Below are 14,069 nucleotides of genomic sequence, written 5' to 3' on the forward strand. Positions count from 1 at the left end.
ATTTACCGGGTTTTAAAAATCTCTACAAAATAGAAAGTGTTTCAATCTACCCATTTTTTTGTATCAGAGCCTGTTTTGTTTCTAAAAAATAAATATTTACTAATTAAAATTTAAAAAAAAAGTTTTAAAAAATTGATTACAGACACAATATTTCATGTTTTTGTGGCTTTCATATTTTTTTAATTTGCCATATATTTTATCAAATCAAGCCATCAGTTTCAAATTTGATACATATTGTAACAAAACAAAATATAAATATATAAATGTTTGGCTATTTCAAACTCATGGGTGAGAGAGTTGAAGATCTACAAATATTCGATATCACCATTCAAGTTTTAATAATAATGTATACACTTTTGTTCATAATTATGTTTATGACAGAATACATTGAATATTTATTGTTAACTTATTTACTGATTGATTTACATATTATAATTCTAATCACTTCCGAGTTTAAAATATTTTTTAAAATTCTCTTTTATAACAAATTTCATAAAGATCCTGGAAGACGGCGGCTCTGAAATCGCTCAGAATTATGATTCTGGGCGCAAACGTTGTCATCGGCAACGTATCGAAAAAAAATTATTTAATATTATACAAATTATTAGAAAGCTTTATTATTTTCGAAAAAGCTAGGGAGTGGTTACCCTAGCTTCTTTTCACTTCTACAAAAAAAGCTTTAAAATCAAAACTAAGGCTCTTATTTATCAGAGCTGGGGAGTGGTTAACCCTAGTGTCTGTGCATTTCTTAAAAGAGCCTTCTTAGATATAATTACACATAAAATTAAATAAATATTTGTTTGGAATTTTTTTAAAACAGTTTGTCCACTTTTATTAATTTAAAAAAAATTCTTTAAAATTACTCTGAATTCATGTTTCTGCAAAAAAATAAAATAAAAAAATCAATTTCCTAGTAACTTTTAAAATATTTATATTTTGATTTTATTTTAGGTTGAAACGGGGTTAATCAGCCTTAATTTTTATTTAGTATTGTATTTGATTACTTACTTTTCCTGCCTTTAAAGAACACATAATTAGTGCTTAAAATTTTAAGTTTAAAATCTCGAGCTTTATTTATTTGGTTTTTATGAAATTTTAATCTAATTTGAAATAAATATCGGATACTGCACTATAGAAACTTTATATCTTACATGATTATAAGTGTTACATTTTTTAAATTGTCTAATAGTTCCCAACTGCTTAGCACAAGTAATTTAAATATTGAATATAACTGCTTTTTGTGTAAATTATTCTCATTTTCTGCACATTTTGGTTTAAGAATAATTAGCGCTTTGATTATTTCTCCTTTAGATAAAATGAAGATAAAAGAAAAGCGGAATTTAAAAAAACCAAACTAGAATAGAAAAGAGATCTGGTTATATGATATGTTGATTTAGTAGCGAAATATTGCTAGCTACACTAGAATCAGTCAATTTCTATGGACGACATTGTAAGCGATAGTGCTAATAAAAAAGAAGAATTTCGTGTATGAATTTATTACAAGCAACACGAGATTTGTCCTGCCCATGCCTATTTAATACGTCAGATTCTGAATAGTAAAAAGGAATCATGCGCCTGGGCAGTAGAAAAACTTAAATAAGAAAGGTATGGGCAAACACAAACTCGCCCAAGGGATAATGCCACATTTTTCAAGCACCCAACTCAAGAAAAATGAATTAAAAAATTTATGACAATTTACTCGGCCTCAGAAACATATATGTTAGTATTGTGCTTTAAATGGCAATATTATTAATTAAATAGATTCATGTACGTCTTTTGTCAGCAATATATATTGAAACAAGCAAGAGGTATTTATCAGACACACAATTAGCCTTTTACTTAAAATTTACTTACTAATAATTTCTAAATACCGCAATTCTCTTATATTTTTTTAAAAAGCTATATAAACGACGATCAAATCTTTTGATTAAAAAGAAATTGTTAAAGTTACCCCTATGTTATTAAATTCTATTTACAGAAAGACTTAAATTATGATTTTCAGAAAAATAACCGACCGAATTTGTCTAGCTTGTAATTATGATTTATCAAGCTTTTCGTGAAAAATATTTAATTTAAGCATAATTACTAATAAAGTTCTAAAAAATAAACAAAAAATATTTATCTTTTATTCTTGTATTGCGTGTAATTTTGTTGCAAATATCAGGTCATGCGCCAACTCATCAATACCTTTATTTAAAATGAAAATACTAAAATATTTTTTTACGGCCGATTTTAAATAAAATTTAATTAAGTTTTGCTCATATAACCCAATAGCACTTAAGATTTCTATTAAGCTCATATTTTCCCAACCAGAATCTCTTAGTTACATAGCATTTTGATCTTTATATATAGAATCCTGCAGACATCAATCATTTTCTATTTGACGATTCCTCCTTTACAACAAAAGCATGATTTTCATTTCTTGGCAAAACCTCTTTTAAACAAACGCATTAAGATATTCAATCAATTATTAAGCAGATTAGTAAAAAGTTTTCTTCAAATTCAAATGAGAATGCTTCTTAGTTACTACAACAGCTGCTTTATCTTCTAAGTGCTGTAGTAACAAGGAGCAGCACATCCAAATAGTAACTTGATGATTACATGGGTCAATTCCTAGTAAGTTTCTTTTCTTCCAATCAAAAACCTTTCTTATTTACTACAACAGCTGCTTTATCTTCTAAGTGCTGTAGTAACAAGGAGCAGCACATCCAAATAGTAACATGGTGATTTCATGGGAATAATTCCTAGTAAGTTTTTTTTCTTTCAATCAAAAACCCTTCTTATTTACTACAACAGCTGCTTTATCTTCTAAGTGCTGTAATAACAAGGAGCTCTTCATCCAAATAATACCCCATCTGTATAATAGTAAAGTGATGATATCATGGGGGTAATTGGGATTGTTTTTTTTTATAGAAAAAAAAGTAAACAAATTCTAGGTTTGTTTACTTTTTAATTAAGAAATAAAATTTAAATTACTATGTGATTAAAATGATAAAAACCATTAATTTTATAGGTTTTTATCTATCAATAGCAAAGTTATAAGCTGGGTATTGTAAACTATACTTTCTAATCTAATTAATTTAAAAAATAGCTCTGTTATGTGCTTTTCAAAACAAAATTTGAAATAAACAATTATTTGTTGTTTTTTTCTTAATACATAAATAAAAACTTAAAAAAACAGAGAATATAAGATATTTCAATCTTAAAAAGGAAAATATCAAAATATAGTCGCTATTTTAATTGTAAAAATTTAATCCTGTCGAATAAATTAAGAATTCTAAATATTTTATTAAAGCAGCTAGAAATAAATACATCGATATTATTCTTTAATCGACTATTAATATATTTAAAATAAATGCTCTAAATGATTAAATACTTATTTAATGCAGAGCTTACGCCATCTTTGATGGTACAAGACAGTAATTAAGAACACTTTTCATTAGGCATAGATCTTTACAAACAAGTTAATATTTTTTTCTTAAAATATATGTCTATTAATTAACATTTTCTTGTAAACTTCTTTCATTAAATACTTAATTAATCTTTCTTCAAATTTTCTCTATGTTTCAGGAAATTTTTTATTTTTATTCGTCCAAACAAAAGTCTTAAACCATTAGTTTTCTATAATTAGATCAATTTTGTTACTATCATTTATACTTCCAACTTTGAAGAATGGAATTTTTCTGTGGAATCCTATCTGATGCCAAGTCGAAGATAATCGTAAAAAGTGTATTTATTAAATTACTTTGGGAGTGGAATATATTATATATTAAAATCGTATTAAACAAATAGCTTTTAATGTCTAAAATATCTTCAGATAACAATTTTTTATTAATTACATATATAATTAAAAAACAAAATATCATTCAATAAGTTTGAACCTTTCACATTCTAATATTTTCAATAGAAGTTAAAGATCTGCCCTAGTTCAATAACCGTTTAATGATCTATTGTTTTACTGCTTTAATCAACTACTCTCCTAGTACCCTATTCCATTAGACAACTAGAATAATAACATGTTAAATTTCCTATATGTCTTTTTAAACTTCTTATACTTACGTTATATTAATTTCATTGTTAATACAAGGCCAGCGCTATTTACATACTTTTAAGTATTTTTTTTATTATGAGAAATTTAAAGTGGATCACATCCACATGTAAATTAAACATTTGAATTTATTTATAAAGAATTTAATATATCAAAAACAGGTTGTCATTTGTTTAAACCAAGTGGGCGAGAAAAAATACCATCTGAATTAAATCCTCCAAACTGTATGATAATAGCAGCCCTAATTTTGCAGCAGATTCATTAGCACAAATATGGTTAGTTGTACCAGGATCTTCCCCTCTACTATAAAATAAATTGTTAAAAAATCTCTAATTAATAATTTCAACCTTCAGAAAACAAATTTCACAAAAATATAGGCGCTTAGCATAACTGTGCCAAGTAGACTCAACAGATTTATTAATAACAACACAAAAATGATCTCGGCAGTAGAAACAATACATAAGATAGAAAAAACAAGCGTGACCAGTTTTAATAAGTTCATTTTACAAACATTTTTAACACAATGGCAAAAATATTAATTTCTTAAGCAGGCTACCTACCCGCTAGAAATATAAGTTGAATATAACGCTTGAATAATGTTTAAACGCATATTTAGCGCTTACCCAGAATTTTATTAATAATTATTGACATATTCAACTTGATTACAATGAAGATTGTAAAGGAGAAGACTAAATAATCTTTATAAGATCACATATTTAAATTTAAGTTTTAAATAAAAATACCTGGCGTGGATTTATGTGCTGTTTATTGGATTAATTTATTTCAGCATATATACTATTTCACATGAGTATCTTAAACATAATAGCGTTTCGTAACTAATTTTTATGTCTCTTATTGATATAAACAAGTTTTTTATAATTTAGATCTTGTTTCAACCATACAATACCTTTTTTATAACATTTAAATACTAAAACATATAATATTATTTAAAAATTTTTTTTAATCAATTATTTGGATCTCTAAATTTGTTAGTTGTTTTTAATTAATCTTATAGTTTATTAAAATAAATTTTCAATGTTAACTATTGCATTATGATGCTCTTTGTAAACACCAATCACTTTCTATTAGATTAATTATTTCTTGTTTAAAAAAAAGATGGGTTCTTACATCTTTTGAACGGCCCACTTTTTATAATTAATAAATGTCAAGGTTCAATATATACGGGGTTAATCAATATTCAGATGAATTATTAAACATGTTCAGAATATGTTGCGAGATATGTTATTTACATTTAGAAAGGTATCCATTTTAATTACTGCAATGGCTGCTTTATCTCCCAAGTATTGTTACACCACCAAGGTTTTCACATTGAAATGATTACTCTTGTGCCTAATAGCAACGTGGTGATTTTATAGGGGGTATTTGGGTTTGTTTATTTTTATACGAAAAAAAGTAAACAAATTTTTGTTTTGTTATTTTAATTAAGATAATCAAAATATTTAAATTAAAGAATGCACTTCAATCTTATAATTTAATAAATTTAGTAAATAAATAATCGAGCAAAAACAAAGATAATGATATTGTATCTAAAACTATGTTTTTTGATTCATTAAATATGTGGTGGCACATTAAATTGTTCTTTTTGGGAAAAATGACTGAAGTAAACAATTATTTGTTTGTATTTTCTTACTGTGTAAATAATCATTAATAAATCTACAAGGTTGCTGGTAACTTAAGATACGACAATCTAATAAACGAATAAACTTGAAGTTCACCTGCTTTTTTAAATCATATCTAGCCTTCATCGCTTTTAAATAAAAAAATCTAAATTATTAAATTAGAAGTGCAAATTAGCACGGAAACAACTTGCTTTTTATTAAAAAGATGTAATTTAATTGTTTGAATGTCTTTTTGCTCATCATTAATTTACATGTTTTTTTTAACCACTTGGATGTAAATCGAAGTTAAAACCCCCTAAAGAAACGCTAGCCGAGCAAGAATTGTCTTGTTGAATAAAAATAAGTAACTTCAGGAAAGCACACTTCTTCTGAAAAAGTAAAATAACAATTAAACCCAAGTTTAGGAAATTAAAAACTACAGGTATGGATCTGTATAGAGTAATATAGAAGATAATTAAGGGCAGCTACATTTGTCAATTGGGTGCTGGAGTGTAAAGTAGACTGTGTCAGGACTAATAAGGAAAAAGAAAATCATCTATAACCCTTTATAGAAAGGGTAGTGCTAAAGCAAGTACTTATATATTAGCACGTAATTAGTTCATGTTGTTTACGCTATGCTCCCCCCTCACAGTAATCAAAAGTTGCATGATATGATCGGGTGATCTTGAAAATTTGGTTTTTTGAAAGAGATCGGGCTTGGATGAAAGAACAAAGCGTGGGCTTTTCGATTTATATCTGCAGCTTTTCACAAAGTTAAACGAACAAAAAATATTTCCACTTTTTAATAAAAACTGGCGTTTATATAATCATGCTTGCTCTAATAAATTGATTACAAACCGTTGATGTACTAATTATTTCTTTGGCTTGCTTTTAAATTTAATTTTATTGGTGTACCAAAGAAGTTAAAAATTTACTACGACCGAAAAAACACGCACATTTATATGTTCAGCAATTAAGTACATATATAATAAGATATAAAATTATGTTTTGTTTTATTTTCATCTGCGGCCATATCCATTTGAAAGCACCGGAACCCATCCGAACTCCGAAGTTAAGTCAATGCGAGCTTGTTTCAAGTACTGAGATGAGAGATCTCTTGGGAACGACGGGTGCTGCAGTTTTTGTTTTAAGAAACTTAATTTTCTTAAATCAGTATTTAGTTTTTACGAACTATACTCTTTTATGTATTTGCTGCACTTATGAATCTAAATACGTGGCTTATTTGCTTATGAGCATTTCTGCTTTTTGCTTATTTTTATTATTCATATATTTATCAGATTTTTAACTTTAAACCTGTTAATATCATGGAAAAGTAATATAAAGTCCAGTAAGTTTTTAACATTTTCGTGTTACTGTAATTTAGTATCATTTCTTAATGAAAACCCTTAATTTAGCTTGCCGTTTTAAATATAATTATTTATTAAAAGTTGTATAGCAGAAACGGTTGGAAAATATGATTTATTGGTCAATGAGTCATAAATTAGTTCGCAGGTGCAACGTGAATATAATTAAGTTTGTACTTAAATCGAAGAGACATGATAAAAAAGATAAGAGCATTATAGGGAGCTCCATGAAGAAGCTTAACTTAGCTAGTGGAAGAAAACTTCGTCAAGCAGAATTAGATCCGGAGGTTAACGTCACTGGTCTAAATACGTTGTTTAAATTGAGAACTGGAACTTTTATAACGATTAATCAAATGGTTATAACCGGTAGAATCAATCCATTATTTAGAAATAAATGTATTATGTGTAATTCTGTAGCAAAAGAAGACGCAGCTCATTTGTTACTAGATTGTAATGCCTTAGTAATAGAAAGATCCAAATATTTTTTGAGCTTGATCAACTCTATTAATCTAATAACAACTGATACTCAAAAACAGAGACAGTTGAAACTAAAAATTCTCATGGGAGGTGAGACGCCAGCTTTCGGCAGAAAGCCTGCTGATATAATACCTAGTGTAACTAAGTATTTGTTAGCAATGATTAAGAAGAGGTCTGCATTAATTGCAGATAACTTAGTAATCAACTTGTAAATATAACCCTCTTGTAACCAAAGCCTTAATGGTATGGTAGGTGTGTAACACCAGAAGTTTCAACTGATCTCTATCAACAGTGTAGGATGTTTTAAAAGTTACCTTTTTTGTAGGTGATAGTAAGATCAATTGGTTAATAAATTTGTTTTTTTTTTTTTTTTTTTGTACTTAAATCGAATAAGATAATTAGAAAATGCTGCCAAGTGCCATCGAAGATAGTAAAAACTCTTTATTAAATAAGTATTTGCCAATTTGGGTATTAAATTATATTAATAGAAGTTAACGCAACAATTGTAATTAAATTTATTCGTAAAAAGGATTTAATGGCATAGGGGTAACTTTAACATTATTAAAACAATTATTAATTTTTTATATAAACTCTTTGTTTAATAATTTTTATCTATCACATTCTAATATTATTAAATAGAATGAAATGATATATTAATTATTTAAAATATGTTCTAGTTCATTATACAGTCAATTATCTATTGTTTTCAGCTTAAATCAACTAATTTTCTCCAAGCTTTATTATTTACTATTTAGAATAAATAAAATGTTGAACTATCATAAGCCTTCCTAAACTTCTTTTAGATACATCTTTTTAATTCCATTGTAATTTACATAGATTTTTAGGCATTATTAACATATTATTATCAGGTGACAGTTTATGGTTAGATTTAGTTTGGATTACACAATATAAACCGCCGAAATCAAATAAGTATTAAATTAGGAGTTTTTTAAGAAAATTTTATTTACAAAAGACATTTATTATGAATATATTTGATTATTAAAAGTAAATGAAAAGGCTTTTATGTTTAAATATAATGTGAAAATAATTTTTTACAAAAAAAACTAGGAAGTCTTAGCCACGAAATTCCTCAAAAAATTACAGGAGTGAAATAGGGATTCTAGCTAAGATTGAAGCAAACATCTAATCACTAGTTTTTAATAAGACGAGGTTTCAAAAGCATTTCTTGCTGTAGGTGGTGGGCCTCGGAGAAGAAGATGCTCGAAAAGAAAAAACAACCGGCAATGAAAAAAGCTGACGCAAAACGCAAGTAGCTTCCGAGAATTCCCAAACATGAAAGATAACGCCGTTAAACCTTGCCTTACAAGATGTCTTCTTGATCATTATTTTCGAGATTCTAGTTTATGGGAATATATTCTCTATCTCAATACTTTCTTATGATGTCCAAAGATATGCTTTCAACAATCTTTATGTTAATTATTAAGGTATTCCCATTGAATATAATAAGTAAGAGTTTGTGGTGGACATGACCATTTATTTTTATATGAAGTATATCCTACTTATTATTTTAAATATGATAAATTAAAAGTTTAAATAAATAATATTTATTATTATTCAATGGCTATTTGAGGTATGGGCTGTGCTTTTACCAATGAATCTTCAACTAAAATATAAAGCTTTGTTAATAATTCTTTTGCTAACGGGTAAAAATTATTAACAAAAACTAAATTCTCCTCCGTTGTTTTAAATGTTTTAAGATTTCTTATAATATCAGTTCGTTTTGCATCATGACAATAATACTTCTCCAAAGAATTGTAAAATTTAATTTCGAAATCTAGAAAAAACTTTTCATTTTCATTGCCAGGCTTAATTAACTCATTTGATACAGTGATTTTCAAGTTTTTAATTAACACTTCATCATTAAAATCTATACATTGCTTACCACACGAGAAATTAATGGCACTAAACAATACTAAAATTGCATGGACCAATCGGCCTTCTGGCTTTTTATCAAATACAAAATATGCTTGTATTTTTGGTTGGTTAAAGTCACATTTTTTGTAAACATAAGCTGTGTAAATTACCCAATCCATCAGCCAATAAAATAGCGAGTTTTTCTCTAAGTTAGAACTGTAACAATAATCAAATTTCAATCTTATTGCTGAAGGCCGTGCTAAATGCTGCTGAAACATTTCTTGTAAATTTTCATCAAAATTTTTCGACAAATTTATAATTGCTTGAAATAAATGGCTAAACAAGTCTAAATAGTCGGCATTAGCAAAATTCCGACCAAATAAATATATGCAGTAAGTATTCCAAATCGAAAATTCTGGGTTTCGACTTGTTTTTTTTTTCTTTAACAATTTAATAATAATATTTTGACTACGTATGTTGGTAATTGACTCAGTAATAGAGTATCTATTAAAATTATTCTTTGCATTTATGTCTTGGTTGTCACAATTCTTTTTAAGAACTCGTCAATTTTCTGCTCATCATCATTCATTTGATTCTTCTTATTTTCATAGTTATTGACATTTATATTTAAGACATCATCATTACTAATATCTAAAAAACTTATTGTAAGATTAATAAAATCTTTAAGATTCTTGGGGTCATCTAGATTTTTTTCTTTCAACCATATCTGCAAAATGATTTTTTGTTTTTTTAAAGAATGGTTTTCATTTTTAACTCTAAATATAAATGTATCAAAAAGATTTAAAAGGCTATTTCTGTAATAAAGCAAATTTTTAATAAAAACCAATAGTAACTTCACAAAATCAGTATCGGGTAGACTGCGTAAACTGCCATTTGACTTAAGATCATTCCCTTTAGAAGGTTTGCCTGTGTCCAAAAGATCAGCAGAATTTAAACCCTGCCCAGGGGAATTCTTCTTTTTATCTGCAGAGTCTTTTTTGGTTTTTTTATTTTGCAACTCCTCATAATTATCATTAGGCCTTTTTAATATTTGAATTGAACCCGAAGAGCATGGTTTAATGTTTTGGCAGAGTTTTTTTATTCCCAATAATTGTTTCTGGCCTTTCCAAATTCAGTAGTCTAGATATACTCGTGGTCTTTGAATCATTTTGAGGCATTAAAGATTTTTTGTAGTTCATTATTAATTTAGCACTGCATGCTATGTTGTACAAATGCATAAAAATTGTTCTAGAATGTGCTCTCATTTAGTTGGGGTAAAGTTTAATTAATTATATAAACATAAAAGGATTGATTTGACAGGTTAAAATGTGAATAATAACCAATGGGGGTTCAAGAATATTTGAAGTAATAAAATTAAAGAATATACCGGTATTTTTATCTTCTTTTTGAAAAATCCATAAGTAAAAATAATAATTAATCAAATAATGATACTATAAAATTAATTTTATTTAACAAAAACTGCAGAATCCGCCGTTCCCTAAATTCCAGACATCTCAGTACTTGAAGTAGGCCTGAACTTAATTAACTTCGGAGTTCATTTCGGTTTCTGTGCTTTCCAATAGATATGGCCACGGATATAAAAAAATGTGTAAAACTGGAACACTATTATGTATTCACAAGCATGTATGTTTTATACAAAAGTGATTCCTTGTAATCAATTTTACTTTTTTGAAAAATTTGTTTTTAATTCAATTTTGTTCTATATGTTATTTAATGGTGATACAATATTATTAAACTGCCTAAATCACTCTGTTTAAACTTGTAATCTGCAAAAAAAAACAAATTTGTGATTATTGATTTGCAAATATTCATAATAATAACGCATTGAGATAAAAACAAATGGATGTCTTTGATATGCTTATCGTCGTCTGTAATTACAAATCAACCCCTTGGGATTGTTGCGTTATCCTCTATTAATATTAAAAAAAAAGCTTTGATGACGAAGAGCTTACGCCATCTTTGATGGCATAAGACAGGGATATTGATTTTTTTTTAAATTATACCATTGTTAAGTGTTTGTATCTGCATAAACATATTGTATAATTACAAGTTTTTAGATTTCACAACAAAACCTAGAGGATTTGTCCAAAATAAACCATTTTTGGGCGCTTATGATGCTCTTTATTTATTTTTAAAGCATTTTAATTAAATATTTTAAAAAAATTATACATGTTTTATGATTACCAACTAAAATGTATTACTGTAACATGAATTTTTGAAAAATTTATTTTTTTTACATTTTCATTCTATTCACAGTAATAATTATTTGATATAGCAGGTTTTATAAATAAACATAAAATTCTTTCTTTTCCCAAAATTATAACAAATCATGTTGTTGTAAAATTTTATAAAATAAAATAGTAACATTATAACGTTGATTGCTAATGTTAAAAACTCATTTGCACATGTATTATTGAGTTTGTATAGGTTGTACCTGGAAAATTCTTTAATCTTTGTTGTTATCTGAAGACCTATTTGGCATTAAGGGTTATTTAATTATTTACAGAGAAACACACGAAGAAAACTAACAAGTATTAACAACTACAGCTTAAATAAATCCAACATTTTTTTTTATTTAATTAATACTATTTCAACAATCTTAATTAATAACCTCATGACTTCTACAATTTTCTTTCACATCAATACCTGCTCTAAATTTTAAATTAATTCTCTCAAAAGTCTTTGAATAAAGTTGTGATTGAAAGTTTTCTTCAGTCTTGTGGCAAATCCTAATTTTATTTATGTGTTTATGTTAAATTGGTGCTATGCAATTAAAAACTTGAATCATTATGTAGAGCACCTTAAAACGAAAACTCTGCTATTACGTTAAAAAGTAAAACTAAATTAAAAAAAATAATAGACTCGGATATAAATTTAATACTGGCGAGACAACGGCCATATATTCTTGCGGAATGTTTGAGTTACCCTAATGTAATAAAATACTTAGCATTATCTTGGAAATTACATGAAATTAAAAAAATGAGTTATTTATCAATTAGAACCATTTATGTTTAGAAAAGCAACTTGTTATTGGGTGCAAAAAACAGAAATTGCGAAGGGTGGGCTTTAGATTCTTTGCCACACTGTTACTGCATTTTTTAACAAAATCCGGCTTGTTTTTATTGATTTATGTTGTTCTTTGAAATCTATTTGGCATTAGCGGGGTGATTTTTTTTGAAATTATTTACACTATTTCAACAATTTATATTATGAAAATAATTTTCGATTAAACTTTGTCACAGTCGTATATTGTATTGGTTTCAAAAAACTCGTTTTAATTAAGAAATTGCATGGTTAATTGCCTCCTGCTTACTTTGAGTAAATTTTTCTATTAAGAAAACAGCAGAGTTATATACAAATTCAAATTTTTAGATCGGGTGAATTCAAAATATCTTAATTTATAAACAAATTTTTTCATCTACATCTTTAAAATAATTTAAATCTTTTTAGGGGGTGTTAAATTTTTTTAATAAAATCAAATAGACATAGGATTTAATAGCAAAGATAATCATAAAAAGTAAATTTATTAAATAGTATTAGCTTAGATGGCCATAATCCTGCCGTAATATTAAAAAAGGGTACAAAAAAGTTGTCTTGTATCATCGAAGATAGAGTAACCTTTTCATTAAAAGTTGGATATATATATTGTACTTAAATAAATACCCATGTTTACCTCAAACTCTTACTTTAAATAAGGATTTAATCATTTGGGTTATTTATTTAAATTATATTAAAAACCAAAAAAAGGTAATTAATTATAATAGTCGAAGATAATCATAACAAGTGTATTTATTAAATAGAATTAGCTAAAATCCAACAGAAATTATTGCTACTACCTTGTGCCATAAAAGATGGCGTAAATTATCATTTTTAAAATTTTTAATCATTAAGGGTAATTAGTGGCTAAAAGAATTACACAACAGCTACTATTGAATTTATTAAAGAGACATCGTAGTATAAGTTTGCAAAGGCCGCCTGTTTAGAAGGATAGCATCGATCTAAATATACTAAAAAAAAGGTATTTATTAAAAGTAGTACAAATGCAGCAAAAATCAGGTCTACCCTACAAATCTACACAGCCTTATAGCTATTAATACCTCTTGTCGAAAGTCGACTCGCCTTAGAATTAAATGTTCCATTGACCTTAACTAGGAGTTTAATTATAGACAGTACCTCACTGTCTGAAGTTTAATCAAAGATAATACCCCACTGTCTGAAGTTTAAAGGACTTATCTTTCACCCACGCTCCTTAATTATTTAATTCCATTATAAGCTGCTTTTATAAATTAAATAGGTTTTCTTACGAATAATCAATGATCTAAATAATTAAAAATTTTTACTAAGTTGCTCACTCTTTATGTTTTTGTTAGAATGTGTGAATTTAAAATAAACAAAGTAATTGTTGTTTAAATATAAAAATAATTACTCGATTTTATTATCGGCTTTAGAGACATAGTTTATTTGTCTTGTTAAGGTCAATGGACACTTAGTCCTAAGGCGAGTCGACTTTCGACAGAGGGATTAAAGCTGGCATAAGGGCCGTGGGGGGTTTACGCAGCAATGCGGTTCCCCGACCGGGTTACAGAGAAACACAGGAAGAAAACTAACATGTATTAACAACTACAGCTTAAATAAATCCAACATTTTTTTTTAGTTTATTTGTCT

The 14,069-nt window shown here is 27.1% G+C and overlaps 1 pseudogene; it reads left to right on the plus strand.

Annotated features, from left to right (window-relative positions):
• Positions 1-6,688: 6,688 nt before the first annotated feature.
• On the plus strand, positions 6,689-6,809 carry LOC143921934 (5S ribosomal RNA; annotated as a pseudogene).
• The last annotated feature ends 7,260 nt before the right edge of the window (positions 6,810-14,069 follow it).

Source organism: Arctopsyche grandis, unplaced genomic scaffold (assembly GCF_051622035.1).
Source record: "Arctopsyche grandis isolate Sample6627 unplaced genomic scaffold, ASM5162203v2 HiC_scaffold_56, whole genome shotgun sequence".
Classification (NCBI taxonomy): domain Eukaryota; kingdom Metazoa; phylum Arthropoda; class Insecta; order Trichoptera; family Hydropsychidae; genus Arctopsyche; species Arctopsyche grandis.